At 41.7% G+C, this 17678-nt stretch overlaps 2 pseudogenes; one reads left to right on the top strand and one right to left on the bottom strand.

Moving 5' to 3' along the window:
• Window positions 1–3493: 3493 nt before the first annotated feature.
• LOC125366889 lies at window positions 3494–4445 on the bottom strand (annotated as a pseudogene).
• Window positions 4446–5887: 1442 nt separating this feature from the next.
• Window positions 5888–17678, top strand: part of LOC125366888 — a 29863-nt pseudogene continuing 18072 nt past the window's right edge.

Below are 17678 nucleotides of genomic sequence, written 5' to 3'. Positions count from 1 at the left end.
ATGTGTTTCAGCTGCTGCAAAACAGTATAAAATTTTTAGGGGAAATGAAATTTTAGCTAGAAATGTCTAGGGGATATATTCTTATCTCCCCTTTTTTGTTAGATATTATCTTAGACTATGATGAACATGTTATCCAATTGCTTGAACTTGGTGATTATAAGGAATACTACAGTGATGCTGAATTTTCCATTGCTGTAAAAATAGCTGAAAACTATGAGAGGTATAACACATTCCATTATCAGGACTGTGTGTGTATGTGTGTGCATGTGTACCCGTGTGTGCGCTTGTGCACACACACACATTTGCTGGTCCTGGAACTTGAACTCAGGGCTTTGGCAGTATTACTAAACTTTTTTTCTCAAGGCTAGCAACTCTACCACTTGAGCCACAGCTCCACTTCTGTGTTGTTATTTCTGGTTAATCCAAGATAAGGATTTGTGTTCTTTCCAACCTAGACTGGCTTTGAACTGTTATTCTCTGATTTCAGCCCCCATATAGAGAGGATTATAAGCATGAGCCCTTAGAGCCTGGCCATTATTAGTTTTTAATGGTTATGGTACCCCTATGTGACAAAAACTGTCTAACAAGTAAAATGTGAAATATTTTGCTGCTTCTCCATTCAATGGAATAGCATGAATTAAATGAGAAAAAGCATCAATGAAAGCACAAGCATAATATTGCCATCCAGAGGCTGGGGACATGAGTATCTTTGATAAAGAGTAAAACAAAATCTCTGTTAGTAAATGTAATATTATTTTGTTTTCCTCATTAATATACCAGCCAGTAATTCAGAAATCATTGTTACAACAAATGAGAGTGGATATCTTTGCTTTATATCTGTCTCTAAAGCAGATTCAGTCAACATTTCACCACTAAGTATTAAAGTTTAATATTGGCAGTTCCTCTACATTCTGTATTACTTTAACAATGTCTATACCTATGTACAAATTGATAAAAGCTGTTATCAGGAATAAATGTTACATTTTATCAAATATATTTCTTTTGATTTATTATCATGTGAGTACAAATTTGAATAATTGTATAAATGTTACATAAATAAAATTAAGCAATGACTAACAGTCATTAGATTTCTAGGATGAGAGCCTTAATTTCATTATAATTTATTTCACTTGTATATACCATTAGGTATAATGAACTAACTTTTCAAAAATTTGCATTTATGTTTACAAATGAGGTTGGCTTATAATTCCATATTACATTTTGCTCTGACTCAACTTTTTCATCAAAATTTGATAGCTTCATGAAGAGGTTAAATAGCATTGTTTTTCATTTTATACTCTGGCATGATTTGTAAAAGTATTTCTTTAGTTTTTTCCAAAAATTTAACTGTCCACAGGCTGGTATATATTTGTAATCTGAGTGATTCAGGAAGCAGAAATGAGTAGAACTGTGATTACAGGCTAACCTGGGCAAAAAGAAAGATGCCATATCAGAGAAGGCACTTGGTGGCATGTCATAATCTTAGCTAAGTATGAGGCAGACATGAAAGGACTGTGGAACATGGATAAAAACAGAAGATCCTATCCTAAATCTCAAAAATTCTGGGAGTATTGACAATGGAAGAGCATCTGCCTAGCTAACATAAACCCTTCTGAAATCATAGAACTTTTAGTACTATTATCTTCTATTTCATTCATTACTCCTCTTGTTTAATTCCATTCTTGTTCTTTTTCTCTGTACACTCTGTTCATCTTTTTACCAATTCTTTAGTTGGCTGTACTTATCCATAAAACATGGCTCTGGAAAGTCCATGGAAATGTTGATAATAATGCTATTATGTTCATGGGCATAAGCCCTGTGTTAATAACCATGCTATAGATAATGTCATTTGTTATCAAACTAAAAAACACTTTGTTTCTAAGGCAATGTGAAAAGATTGAAAAGATTGAAAAGCTAATCTGAACTGGATCTTAAAATATATAAGTACTAATAGTTCAAGAAAAATTCATGAAATCTGGAAGAAGATGAAAATACACATGACATGGGTCAAAAATGTGAAAGGGTTTAGTGTACAGAAGGAAGAATTAAATTCTTCCCTCAATGCAGCACTGCCATATGAGATGACAGGTTCAAAAATGTATTGTATCTTCCATCCCATCAGCTGTGAAGGCATTCACTAATCCACTTCCCAAAGTTCACTCTCAGCAGATCTAACAGAAGAGAACTTTCATGTGAGGTTCTCAGTGCCTGAAAGGTTTGATTTTTATTCCCTCTGGAATAAATTCACTGGTGATGCAATACAATGGATACTAATTGGAATAGAAAAGCCAAGAGCTTGTTCAAACCATGGTTCCTAATTTATATGATTTTAATTGACCATTGAGCCTCCATATGCACAGCTCACATCTGTGCTTATTACTGCTATTTTCAGCCCAGAGGAAAATATGCTTTATGAACATAATAGGTACAAGAGCCTAGGCCTACAAAGATGAATGTGGTGGCTCGAATTCTTGGGCAACTCAATGTTCACATAAACACAAATAGTCAGAATGCCAAGTGATTTTAGATACACATAATCTTCACATCTAATTTGTATCTTCCCACCTTCTCTTTCCTATACCCACAAGTACTCTTATCTCTGCCAATGTCAGGACCCAAAATATGCTGATCTTGCAGTATCCAACCTACCATAGACACTTAGCCATCCATACTTACATCAAATAACATCCCCAAATTGCAGGCTTCAATACCACCCTGTGCTTACAAGTCAAAGGCCTGGAACACTATATCTGCCATTGATGCAATAAATATTCATATCAATGGATGTACAATATAGTGATATCCAATTTTCCTGAAAGCACTTTACCAAAGAACTCATTTGCCAATCATGTTGGTGGCCTTCTTAAACTTGTCTATGTACTGAAATCATTCTATGACTATTACAAACCTATCTCAATACATATTAAGTTGGCCTGTATGTCCAGGATGGCTCAAAATTGGACATTCTCAACTCCTTCCCTCTTGTTCTTCCCAGTCATGATAACATTGTCTCTACCCATTTCTCTACTTTTTCCTCTCTGTCCAGGACACTCTATATCCAGTGTCCTCTTCTCTACGTCCCCTGGTCCTCTCTTAGTCCTTTCCTTAACATGTCCTCTTTCTCTACCTGTTTATTCTTCTCTGTTCCCTAAGTGCTCTCTTGGTCTGTGTATTGCTCTCTTCAGTATTTTCCAGGTGAACATTTAAACATTCTAACCCAGAGCCATTCTATTGCAGTAACAGGACCAGAGAAGAGACAAATTAAGCTTTTGGTAAACATTGTCATATGGCAAAATAAAAACTGGTCAAGTAAAAACCTCACTGGATTTTGAAAGAGCTGTTAAGAATTTTTATTCAAAACCAATTACTATAACCACTGTGAATAGATAAGAGAAACAAATCTTAATTGAAAAAAATTGTCAAATTGGTCATAATGTGCAATTCAAAAATGAATTTCAATGATGCCAAAATGTTAGCAAAACAACCAATGTCTCTAAAGAGGACTTGAGTAGACTTGATCAAGCAGTATTTTCAGCTGTCCTCGGTGATGATACACCTCTGCATTCTGAGGATCAATGTCAGCAGCCATATTAAAGTCCTGAGTAGACAGCAAAGGCTGCTGCTGTTGCATGTACATGCTGCCTCTTTTGATGAGGTCATTTGCTCAAAGCTTCACATTAGCTTCTTTCAAACTGATGACCTTATTTAAGTCAGGTTTGGCTGCATTAGCATTGCCAATAAGCAGGTAGAAGGTGGCTCATAGCAACAATGCTTCTGCCATGTATTTGCCTTGTGTATCTATTTCTTTTGAGCATTCACTTATGATTGTATCATAGTTTTCTTCTTCCATGTACTGTTTGGCTTTTACATATCCAGAATTTTCTTTTACTTCTAAAGCTTCCCTCTCCTTATTTTTATCTTCATCAGACTTCTCTCCTTTAAGCATGGGCTGAGAAATTACATCATCCATGAAAGAACTGAAGTAAGATTTGATAAACTGTGGAGATGGCATCAGAGGTTCACGGTTCTTATATTTTTCTTTGGCTTTCTCTTTTCCAAGAAGTTTAAGTACTTTATCAGCTAATAGCATACTTTGCTGATTTTGGAACCTTTTGATATACACACAGCAGTGACATCTTCTAAACATTCCTTCTTATTGTCTAGCTTCTCATGGGCTTTTGCATGTCTAAAGAGAGCTTTCACATATTTGGGATTCAGTTCAACAGCCTTTGTACAATCCTGTGCCACCTCTTTCCATTTTTGCAACTGTTCAAAGGCAGCAGCTCTGTTTTGATAAAATGTGTAAAGTCGACATTCTTCTCCGTAGGGCATAAACTAATAGCCTCAGTATAGCATTGAATAGCTTGGTCATATTTTCCTGCTTTAAAATACTTATTGCCTTTGTTCTTGGCTGCTTGGGCTCTATCAAGAGAGTTCAGTTCCAAACAGTACAAGAAATGTATCCAATGCCTAATGTATGAAACTGTAACCTCTCTGTACATCAGTTTGATATAAAAATTTGAAAAAAAAATTAAAAAAGAGGACTTGAAAAAGTATAAAATGACTCTTAAAAGATATGATGTTAGTATCTATGAGAAGAATATATTTACTTACATATTCAAGAAAGATGTATCTATGAGCAGAAGACTGTCACTATGAAACTTAGCTTTAGAAAGAATCAAACCAAAGGCTGTAGACATCGCCTCATTGCCTTGCGTGGAGAGAATGACATTCACTCACTCTACATTTTTAAGACATCACGTTTGATTGACTCTGTCAGAATCAGAACATGATGTTCTTATCATGAAGACTTAATTACGGGGCTGGGGATATGGCCTAGTGGCAAGAGAGCTTGCCTCCCATACATGAAGCCCTAGGTTCGATTCCCCAGCACCATGTATACGGAAAACGGCCAGAAGGGGCGCTGTGGTTCAGGTGGCAGAGTGCTAAGCCTTGAGCAGGAAGAAGCCAGGGACAGTGCTCAGTGCAAGTCCCAGGACTGGCCAAAAAAAAAAAAAAAAAGAAGAAGACTTAATTATGACATCTAGGTGAAGTGGTGCATGTTTTGTATCCTAGGATGATGAAGGCTAAGGCAGGAGGATTGTGAGTGCAAGGACAACCAGGCTACGTCCCAAAACCCTCTTAAAAATAACTTTAAATAAGTTCCAAATTTTTACAGAATGAACTCATAAGTGGTAATTACCTCCCTTAACCTGAAGTCTTTTCTCCTTGATGGATATATACCATGGAAAGCTAAAGAGAAAAATCTTTCTTGCACTTAAAAACACTTTATGTACATTTTAATATACACATTCTTGTAAAAAATTTAGCTGAGTCCTAATATCAGATTTAAAGAAAAATTTCTAATATTGGGCTCAATAACATTGTGCTGTGTTGACTTGCTTGGAGCAAAAACGAAACTTTAATAAAAATTGAAAATGTTTGTTTTCAGGAAAATTATTACAGAAACTTTATTCTTGGACTTATCCTATAAACTTAGTATCACACCAAAAGGATTTTGAAAGGATTTTACAAAAAGTTTTGAAGAGAATGTTCTGTGTGTGTGTGATGTGTGTCTAAACATGCATTCATTGTACTGGCCTTTGTTCCCCCATTTATCCCACCATATACCCTATCCCTCACCCTTTTTCAGTAGCTTCATTTAAAAACATAACCAAAGAAAAAATGAAATACAAGCTCTGGGTAAGACCCAAGGTACAAATATTTCTATTACGAAGGCTTATGCTTAAGACTGAGCACAAATAATAGCGTCTTGCCTTTTCTACCTACCATTGAAGACAACTGGGGGTAGAAGGGAAGAGACGACTTGATTAAGAAACTCGCATGCAGACTGTATACGCTCTTTCCCACAGCATTTTAGGACGACATGGGAAGTTTAAGGCACACCAAATCTCACCAAAGGCAACTATAAAAGGGCAAGTTTTTAAAGTGTGTCACATTAAATGTAACATAAAACATAAAAATTCACCCAAAAGATGTTTTTCACCCTATGACTTTTCTGGCTTTGTTCTATCTTACCATCAAATTAGTTTCTCTCCCACCTGAACACAGTGCACTAAGTTTGCAGGAAGCAAGTCATGAATGTATTACTGTCTCCTCTTCTTACCTACAAAAATCACCAAAAGTCCTCTCAAATTTGAAAGGGAGAGGAAATGCTAATTCCACTTTGTCACTCTCAATCATTTCTTTCAACATCCAAGATAAGCACTGAGACATAAATCTAAACTATAATCATAAAATTGATCTCCTAATGATTTCAATGTGTATCCTTTTTCTAACTCCTCTACCTTGACGTCATATCTAGCCCTCACTATCCTCTCCTAAAACAGCATCAATCTCCATATTCTTCTCTCTGATATAAGCTTTCTTCCGTTTTTAATCTAATATCTGCACAGCAATTACAGTGATCACTCGGTAACTCACTTGTGATCTTGTCACTCCTCAGCACTACCCATTAACTACAGGATAAAGGACACATTCTATAGAATGACTTACAAAACTCTTCAACCTTTTCCAAACATCTTTTCCTCCATAACAAACTCTACCCAATATCATTACCATAATTGTAATTTCTGATACCATACATTTTCAAGTCTCCATATTCATGTGGCTCTTCCTATTGGAATTACCCTCAATTCTTTATCTCATTTGTTAATTCTGAATCAATGTTGAAGATTTCTATTTAAGAGAATATTCATCTAGGAAGCTTTCTCTAACCTCAATTCTTCCTCTGACCAGTAAATACAAGCTGGAAACAAAGCTTCCCTCCTGTGATCTCAGGATTCCTTAATTTAATTTCCCACCTTTCACTGATATTTTTTCCTTTAATGTTTTCTGGTGCAGGCACTGGAGCTTTTTGTTTATGGTTGGTACTCTACCAGTTGAACCACATTTACACTTCTGGCTTTTTTCTTGTTAATTGGAGATCGAGTTTCACAAACATTTCTACTTAGGATGGTCGCATACTCGGCATCCTGAGTAGCTAAGATTATAAACGTAAGGCATCAGCACACTAATATTTATTTTTCTACCTTTTTAAAAATTTGGGAAGGGACCACAACCTCAATCTTAAAAGTTTACCAGAATGCTTCTTCCAGATCATTCATTAGTCCCTTTATTTACTAATCTATTCAGGAATCACTCCATAAGTATAGGCCACCTGCTCACCACTTACATTTTACTGACTAATATCTCGATTTCCCAAATTCCTATGGCTATACAGAAATCAATCATTTTCTCCCTTTCTTTAGAGTATATGAAAACTATTGGTTAACTATTCTCAGTTGCAATAGCGTGTATGTGTGTGTGTGTGTGTGTGTGTGAGTGTGTGTCCGTGTGTCCTAGAACTTGAACTCAAGGCCTGAGCACTGTCCTTGAGCTCTTATGCTCAGGGTAGTACTCTACCGCTTGAGCCACAGTTCCATTCTGGCTTTTTAGTGGTTAATTGGAGACAATCATAAACTGTGTTGTTAAATGTGAACTCCTTTTGACAACTACCTGAATATTTTTTTAAGTCTTATAGACTTTCCTGCCTAGACTGGTCACAGAAGGTATTTGAAGCTACTCAGCCCTAGACTCATCTTTTCTTGCTTCAGAAGATTTCCTGCCTACTGTCCTTATCTTCTAATGGGACCAATTTATTGTCAGCTTTGTAAAGGATCTAGTTTAAAGAGCTTTGATATAAATCCTATAATTTCCAAAGAAATTTTCAAAACATTGCAGAAACTTAGAAGGTGATTGTCAATCTGTGGAAAGTAAAAGCTAATCCAAAAACACTTTTCTTGGGAGCTACTTTTCTTGTAGTCCTCCCAAAATGCCAACAAGTGGCCAATTGTGAATGTGGGTGGGTGGGAAAATACTCAAATATCTTTGGCCATAAAAACGTAATTCACATATGTATTGGTGGCTCACATCTGTAATGCTAGCTACTCAGGAGACTGTCTTGGGCAGAAAGGTCAGCCAGACTCTTATCTCCAATTAACTAGTAAAAAGCTGTAAATGAAGTTGTAGCTCAGGTGCCAGCTTTGAGTGAAAATGTAAGGCCTTCAGTTCAACTCCATTATTGGCACCAAAAAAGAAGAAAGATAGTTTAGCTGTCATTCTCCACCTGCAATGGGCCTCTTTCCACTCACTGAAGAAAGAGTAAGATGCATATAAGCTACCTCATAAATAAACTTTAAACAGTAACAATAAGCTAATCAGCTAAGTTTGTACACTAGGAATGAGATTGATCGAAATTTCCCCCAGAACTTTCTGTAAATAAATATAGATCCAATCACATATATCCATTTAGCAACCATCCCATATTTTACAAGCCAATCAGAACAGTGTGTAAGGGGCCATAAGCACAATAAAGTGCAGGTTGGAGCAAAAAGCTACTTATAAACAGGTGCGCAAACAATGGACCCCTTGTTCATCTCCTGCAAAGTTGAACGTCCGATTCTACTCATTTGGTCCTCCATAAAACATGAGTAATTAGTAATAAGAACCTCAAAGAAAACTTTGGAGCCATTCTTAGCTTTTTGTTTAAAGCTGAAAACTATAACTAAGAGCTTCCATCTCCATTTTTGGAGCATTCCATTTTTCTCCTGTTTCTCACACACAAGGCCAGAAACATTTCCTCTACCTGGGATCCAACACACCCTTATCTAAGGAGAAATCAAGAGAGGGCACTTACCAGGTACCGGTGGCTACTGCCCATTTGGGAGACTGAGATATGAGAATCATGGTTAGAAGTCAGCCCATGCAGGAGAGTTCATATCTCCAATTAACCACCAAGAGGCCAGAAGATTTTGGCTCACGTGGTAGAATGTCAGCTTTGAGCAAGAAAGCTAAGGGGACAGCACAGGCTCTAAGTTCAAGCATAAAAAAGAGAAAGTAAGCTTTTAACTTTATGATCCATCTTGTAGAATTCCTGAGCATTGACTTCCAAACCCACACTTGTGTACATTACTCTGAACAACCAAGACAACACCCCAGAATTTTTCATTTTTTTACCATCTCTTCCAATCCAATCCCTCATTACTAAGCATTAAGTGATTTAAGTGATATTCCATTTCTTACCATCTTGTCTTTTAGAAATTGGGGGTGGGGAGGGATATGACAGTAGTTTTATGTTGTAAAATGTATATCTATCCATTGTTCTCCATTCTATTTTTGAATGGAACTATTTATTAAATACTCACATGTAAGTTATTCTCAGATGATTGACTTTTGTTGCCTAATGTAGCCATACCTCATTGAAACATTATTTCTCCTTTGTAGAAAACTAGGTATCAGAAATATTAAGGAACTTGCTATTGACACACAGCCAGTAGACAGTGAAATCGGGATTTCAACTCAAGGGACATTTGACTCCAACCTCATTTATTCATCTTATGACACTGCTCCAAAACAAAAAAATAAAAACAGAAGCCTGGTTATAAATCTCAACTCAATAGAACCCTAAGGTATCATAATATTGAGATAAATGTTAAGCATAAATAATTCTATTTCTACTGAGGGAACATAGGGATTCAGTTAATAGATTCCTAATATACATTGCCATTTATTTGAATTAATGCTTAAGTAGATACTCAAAAATTCTAAAATCTATCCATCATAATCACCCTGATTGATGGTAAAGTCAATAAACCCAAAGCATTATTTTCAGAGTGTAAGGCATTGCTTTCTCTAGAATTGGAAAGGAATAAAACTAATGGACTATTAGCTATGAGTCCTAAGGTAAAGACAGAATACTAAGTCCCCATTCAGTTGGTGTGTATGAGTGTGTGTGTGTGTGTTTATGTGCGTGTACTTGTGAATGTATACATGTATGCAGGTGTACATTTAGGTGTACATGTGTTTTGGGAAGCAGATGCCACTCACTGGGATCATACTCAGGCCAGTTTGGAGAGTGCCTTTACTTGTCTCAGCCCTAGAAATGAAATAACAGACACTTTCCTGTAAGGAAAGAGTATGCTGATTTGTTGGGGTCCATCTTCCCCCCTAGATGGAAGGGGCCTGAGGCACCTCCCCCAGCTGGGGAATGCAGCCCTTCCATCCTCTCTACATTGGAATCTGGAGAAACCGGTCCGATAAGAGACCCCCGACTTAGCTGGCAGCCAGCCTGGCGCCTACCAGCCCGCCCTGGTTTGGCGCGCTCAGAGTGACGTAGCCCCTTGGAGGTCAAGTGACCAGCCCCTTGGAGGTCACCTGACAGCTCGTGGCCTATGGGAATCCTGGCCAACCCCCTTCCCCCCGATCATCTACCCTTGCCCCTCTCTCAATAAAGTTAGTTCGCTCTCAGAAGCTGACTCCGTGGTCTATGTCCGGGAGTAGGATAGCGGTCACATTGCCACGCGGGTCGTGCGCCCGCCAGGACGGAGACATCCCCACGTCTCACCCCGACAAACCTGCAGGCCGAGGGTTGGGGTAGAAGGCGATGCGAGGATAATAAGAGAGAAAGAAATGAGCACTTGAGCCGGAGCAGAGAAAGCACTCCCCACAGAGTGGCGCCCCACGTGGTTTGCACGAATCCACGCAAGAAAGCCCGGCTCCCGACCGGCCCTGACGGAAACAGGTTGGAAATCCTGAGACGCGCGATCCTCCCACCCCAGGTAAGAGGATGGGACAAGTCCAGAGTCGGCGAAACAATTCGCCCCCTAAGATCCTAAAGTTCACCCCCCAAAACGCAGGGATTAATATCTCAGAGCCCTGCGCCATACAAATTTGGGAGGAATTGCCCCACAGGGTCCCATGGCTAACTGGAGCCAACCCACTCTCATGGGAAATTTGGGACCGACTAGAGCGGGAATTACAAACAACAAAACGTGGAGGAGAACCCCCACTGCGAGCCATTAAGACTCTCAAGGCTTGCCTCTCTTGGGACCCGGGCGGGGAACCCCTGGATTCAGGAGAAGGAAGCCGGAGGTAATTTTGATCTGGAGCGGGCCCCATGCCCTACTCCTCGAGAAGCCCTGGGACGAAAGCTCGTTCGGTACCCAGGAATCCAAAGCCGCGGCTGGCCGGAGATGAGCAGAGCAGCCGCAGGCTTGCTACCCCTCCCCCAGGTGAAACTCAGCTTGACTCTATACATATGCAGATTTCGGCAACCCTGAGCCGCTTTTCTGCTGCGCCTGCAGCGCCCCGCAGCAAAAAAAAAAAAAAAACTGGCCTGGCCACTTTTAAATTCAGAGGCCTTGAAGCTACAGATTTTCATGAGTGCAGGAGGACGGCTCTTGAGAGAGGCAGGCCGAACGCGTCCTGGACAAAACATCTGCTTTACGGCCTGGCCACTTTTAAATTCAGAGGCCTTGAAGCTACAGATTTTCATGAGTCCAGGAGGATGGTTCTTGAGAGAGGCGGGTAAATGCGCCCTGGGCAAAATATTAACTTTACGGCCTGACTTTCAGATTTCCCACCAACCAAGGCAATAAACAGCCTAAAGCCCCTTGCTGGGCAGTCCCTATTGCCAGAGACAGTAATATATTTGGAAAAAAGTTCCGATTCTTAATTAATACAGGAGCAGATCGGACTATATGCATTTAATTGGACAACATTATTATTGGATCAGCAGATGCCCATGTGCTAGATTTGGCCTATAGCAAGGCCCAAACACTCCTTTAAAGAGGAGGGCTGCGTATAGCCAGTGACAAGGTTCAGAAAGCATACCCCTTCAAGATCTTGGGGGCAGAGCTTAAACTAGACTCTGTATGCCCACTCAAGCCCCAGTTATCCTTCCAGGCAACTTATACTCTGGTGGAGATGCAAAGACTGTTAGGTGAAATTAATTGGCTAAGATCCTGGCTTCAACTGCCTACAGAGGAGCTGTTACCGCTCCATGACTCTTTAAAGGGCAAAGCGCCCACTGATGTTATTACAATAACTCCATCACTCCAAACAGCCTTCCAGAAAATCCAATTGGCCTTAAATAAGGCACAGCTGGCACGCTACAAGCCTAAGTGCCCACCTTGCCTTTGGATCCTCCCCGGATCCGAACTCTCTTCAGCTGCAATTACGCAATCAGGCGAGCCCCTTCAGTGGGTGCACGCATCAGTGGGAGGAGCTCCCAGAGTTTATTCCCAGATGGACCAGCTAGCTGACTTGGTAATTAAGGGCAGGGATACTTCCCTGAGACATTATGGAAGAGATCCTGACGTGCTAACTATTCCCTACCGGTTGTCAGATTTTGAATGGGTCAGGAGAAATAATTCACGTGTGTCTAGTGCCCTGGAGGGCTTTATGGGTAAGATAGATTGCCACTATGGCACTTCAAGATGGGTGACCTCATTTTCCAGGCTACAATGGACACCCCCTGTGCTTTTCTCTACCAAGCCTCTTGTCAAGGCTGCCAATGTCTTTACAGATGGTGGGCGAGCCGGCTCTGCCGTAGTGGTGCGCTCCGCCTCGCCCCCTGCCGGTGGGAAAGATAACACCCATTACTTTGAAGCCGTCACTGGCTCTGCACAGTTTAAAGAGCTGTACGCAGTCGCCTTGGCGCTGACCCATGTTAAACAGCCAATGAACTTGTTCTCTGATAGTCTATATGTGGTTAACTTGCTACCCAACCTGGTATGTTCACATATCAAGTTGGATGGAAACCCAATCACTCCTCTGATGATCCAAGTCAGGTCTCTGTTAAAAGAGCGGAGTGAGCCTATCTTTTTACAGCACCTTCGTGGACATCAAGGACTGCCTGGGGACCTGGCACAAGGTAATCGTATGGCTGACCAGCTGGCCACTGATGGAACCATCATAGCTCTAGCCATTGTACAACCTCAAAACCTCCAAATGGCCAAAGGGCTTCATGAGCGTACTCACTTAAATTGGAGAGGGTTACATCAGAGATTTCCTTCAATTCCTATAAAAGACCTAAAAAAGATTATAAGGACTTGCAAATCATGTATGCCTTTCGTGCAAGTCCCTCCCTTGCAATCTCCAGGTGTAAATTCAAGAGGTTTAAGACCCAATTTAATTTGGCAGACTGATGTGACCCATTACACCCCCTTTGGAAGGCTAAAATATATATTTATGTCCATTGACACCTGCTCTGGTGCATGTTGGGCCTCTCTGCATACCGGTGAAAGAGCACGGCATGCTGAAAGCCACTTCTTACAATGTTTTGCTATCCTAGGACTGCCTTTACAGGTTAAAACAGATAATGGACCTTGTTTCACCAGTAAGCCTTTACAGGAATTTTTCCAAATGTGGAATATTAAACATACCACTGGAATACCTTATAACCCAAAGGGTCAAGCCATAATTGAGAGGCATAATAGGACCCTGAAGGATCAATTATTAAAACAAAAAGGGGGGGGAAGCCCCCAGGACCAGCTGAGGACAGCGATGTTTACATTGAATATTTTAAATTTCTCTAAGGACCAACCTCTGTCGGCTTTCCAGAGACACTGGTCAAGCCAAACACCCTACTTAAAAGTGGAGGCCCGGTGGAAGGATTCTCTGACAGGGGCGTGGCGTGGACCCGACCCAATTATCAGCGCAGGCAGGGGATTCGCCTGCGTCTTCCCTACTGGGGAACCGAATCCAATCTGGATACCAGCTAGAGATGTAAAATATTGTCCAACAGAATGACCACCCAAGGGCACCTGCCCTTGAGGGATGTCTCCCCTTGTTTCCTCTCAGGAAAGCAAAGACCGAGGTGGAATTTTCTAAGGAGAAACGGGAAAGCCTGCCTGCACCAGCGATGGACCTGGACCCAGTGTCGGCCCTGTTTCTTCCCTGGACCCTGCCTGACGCCCTTTGGAGTAACGTTTGCTGTGGCAGCGTGGCCCACAGCCTTGCACAAGGACCAAAGGGAAATTTTGCACGGTTGTCCCTCTCTTTTGCTCCCCCCTTTGCTGCTTATCTCGGGGGTCCCCATTGGAGGGAAATAGGAGCTAAAGGACTTGGACACTTTAATGTTTTATTATAAATGTTTATAATAAGTAAGGTATTGGCACCTTGCTGCAATGTTTACTGTGAAGTGTTTTACTAACCTCAGTTGTTAAGTTACCAGCATCCTGGCTGCCACATCACCAGGACCTGATCCTGCCCCTCTACCTCACCATCGAGGGAAGGAAGAGCCATCTGTGCTGCCTTGAGCGACACCAGACTGGACCAGAATTCCTGTTTCCCGTGGACTGACCCCGATAAGAGACCCTCCATCGCCTTGTGCCTTGTTGTAATTGCTCATGTGTTACAGTTGCTCATGTTTGCATTTGCCTTGTATTACGATTGCTTATGCTCATGTCTGCTTTATGCTCCCATTTACCTTATGTTTACATTGAGTCTCTTGTTCTAAGCGATGGGCCAGAGCTGTCTAGATACCAAGTGGCCTTTGGCCTTTTAGCCATATAAGCACCCCAAGAGGCTCGTCACTCAAACCCTAGGACCGGCTGCTCAGTAAGGTCCGCCGGCACCGGAAAAAATTATCAGGCTCTCTTTCGAGTGCCAATCCCACTCTCCCCAAGGCCTCTCATCGGGCCCGCCAGCCCGGCAGGAAGGTCAGCCTGAAGAGCTAGGGCGTTAGTCCAAGACGGGTAAGACTCCCCTTGGGGGGGGGGGAAACCTAAGACATGGCGCGCTCTCGAGTAGGGCGCCTCCTGCTGTTCGAAAAAAAAATATAAAAGAGGCAGATGTTGGGGTCCATCTTCCCCCCTAGATGGAAGGGGCCTGAGGCACCTCCCCCAGCTGGGGAATGCAGCCCTTCCATCCTCTCTACATTGGAATCTGGAGAAACCGGTCCGATAAGAGACCCCCGACTTAGCTGGCAGCCAGCCTGGCGCCTACCAGCCCGCCCTGGTTTGGCGCGCTCAGAGTGACGTAGCCCCTTGGAGGTCAAGTGACCAGCCCCTTGGAGGTCACCTGACAGCTCGTGGCCTATGGGAATCCTGGCCAACCCCCTTCCCCCCGATCATCTACCCTTGCCCCTCTCTCAATAAAGTTAGTTCGCTCTCAGAAGCTGACTCCGTGGTCTATGTCCGGGAGTAGGATAGCGGTCACATTGCCACGCGGGTCGTGCGCCCGCCAGGACGGAGACATCCCCACGTCTCACCCCGACAAACCTGCAGGCCGAGGGTTGGGGGAGAAGGCGATGCGAGGATAATAAGAGAGAAAATAAGAATTTGAGCCGAAGCAGAGAAAGCAGTCCCCACACTGATTAACAAAACTTCATATAAGTCTCTATTGTTTTCAACTTCAGAAATATCTACCAAAAAAATCAGGGACCATGAACTCCTGGACAAAAGGAAAACAGTCACAGCACGTAAAGCTGGAGAAGACCGGGCCATTCTCTTGGGACTAGCCATGCTGGTTTGTTCCATCATGATGTACATTCTTCTGGAAATCACACTCCTATGCTCATACATGCAGAGGTAAGGTCGCTGGATGACTGAGAGAGGGATGCCTCTCTCCTCTCTCCTCTTCCTTTGTTCCATCAATGCCAAGGTCATCTTTCTCACCTCTTTCCTTCTTTCCAAAAGTTTCTGTTGTATATTTACTTGATGTTGTCTAATAATACTGCTAAGGATGCCTTATGTTTAAATTGCCTACAATGTGCCAGAGATTTTTCATCGATTATTTGTTTTATTCTCACAGGTACTCCCTAAAGTTTTTAAGTATTAATATATTTGTGACAAAAGGCTCAAAAGGAGAGATAAGTTGCTTGATGTCACACAGCTCTTTCAAGTGGCAGACATACCTAAGATTCAAACCCATATTCCACAAGAGTACAGTTATTATTTGTGGCATGTCATATCTTTGTCTGTTTTCTACCCTCATTCACCTCAACTCTCCCCTTCATCACCCTTTACATCAAAACTTCTAAACTTATCATTCTAATGTCTTCAGAAACTTTGAAAATGCTAACACCTAAGTCTACACTGTTACTCAAGATGGTCAGATGAGTCAGAAGTAGCTTGTAGAGTTCTCCAAACGATTCTAATATACTCTCAAGGGGAAAGCACTGTTAGGCATCAAACTTTTAAAGTAACAAATTCTGGAACCCTTTTTATTTGAGTATTTGCCCTATATTTGCTGAATATATAGGGAGGTAAATAATTAGGGAGACAAGTATGCTTCCTTCCGAATTAAGTACATAAGTGCTAAGCAGCATCTCTAGCTCTCTAATGTTCATAAATGAAATCCTTGGAGCACAAATGAGCCTGCCATTTCTGAAATTAAGTCTGACAGTTTCTCACCTTAAGGAAACAAGATCCTTTCATACAAAAAGCTGAAGTTTCAATCCAAAAGAAAACCAGTTTACAGGGCATTCATTTCACTATCAAATTAATACTTTCCTTTTTAGAAGCAAAATCTAGGTGAAATATATTTGCTAAAATGAATACCTCATCTTTTCACATTCCTGGCTGCTCTGCTGATTCTCCAGTGGCCTTGGGCTGTACTGTTTCTAATGAGTACTGAAGCCTTAGACCCTCCAGTTTAGCTGACTCCAAAACCTCTTTCAGATTCCCATGTCTGCTTAGAAACAAATAACACATTCTCCTCATAATATTAGCAAAATATGACCGTATATGTTACAGAAAAATACAATTTGCCACAACAAAGTGAGTTGAGTCCAGGATGGCCTACCTCTGGCGTGGAACCTCACACATATAACAGCCATTGATACATGTTCAGCAAAAAGAGAGGATATTAATCTGCACAAAATCCTCTTGTTTTCAATTCTCTGTTGTGGGGCATTCCCGGATGCCTAGTGTCAGAAGAGGAGGTCCCAGCCAGCTCCACAACCAGGAAAGGTGGTCCTAGTTGGCCCCACCTCTCTTCCGGCCCTGGGGCCACCTGTGGCTATTACACCAGAACCGGGAAAGGCAGGTGTAGCTGGCACCGTCTCCCAGCCTTGGGACCATGTGTGGCTAAGATGGTGCCTGGTGATGAACCCGGAGGCAGTCCTGTGAGAATTAGGCCGCCTCTTAGGATTGGACCCTCGGCCCTCCACCTTTAAGGGACAGCTCAGGCCTCCCTTCACAGTCCCTAGATAGGTGCACATACATCCCTCCCTTTCCTGCCGCTTTCTGACCTATTTAAGAGAGGAGCTCATTCAATAAACCAAGGCATGTGCTGACATCTCTCTTGGACTCCGTCTGATTGTCCTCCAGCGAGGGAGGGCTGGGTGTGGGCTGTCCATCGAACCTCATCCTTTCTTGGCCCACCTCAGTTGGGGTGAGCTTCCCCATCTCTCCCGCAGGCCGGGAGAGCGATGAGAGCTGAGACCCCGACACACTGGTAATTAGCTTATATCCAGAAACAAAAAATTGATACCTGTGAAACTTGTTAATTTAAAATGTTCACCTTCATCATAAAATGAAGGCATTTTACAATGTTCCTTCAACAGTGAGCAGCAGGGATCTTCCAGTAGAGAGGCCCTAGGAGAATAGTGACTCATTTGTCTACCAAGAGACTTTCTTTTCACTTGCATTCCTGAGGAGTCAGCACTGCATAGTAGAATGCCTCAAGGCCTTACAGAAATCACAATATGACCATAAATATGTTTTTGTATTTTACCTGATATCTCTCATTCTCAATTCACTTATCTTTGTAAAGAATGAACATCCAACTTATGCAGTTGTCACAAAGACTAAAGGCAACTTAGGTAAAACACCAATGAGAGGGAAAACAGACATAATTACTGCTATTGATATAATCAAAGTGTTGAGATA

The sequence above is a fragment of the Perognathus longimembris genome, chromosome 18 (assembly GCF_023159225.1).
Source record: "Perognathus longimembris pacificus isolate PPM17 chromosome 18, ASM2315922v1, whole genome shotgun sequence".
NCBI lineage: Eukaryota > Metazoa > Chordata > Mammalia > Rodentia > Heteromyidae > Perognathus > Perognathus longimembris.
The sequence above is the reverse complement of the archived record's forward strand: the minus strand, read 5'-3'. Positions and strand labels throughout refer to the sequence as shown.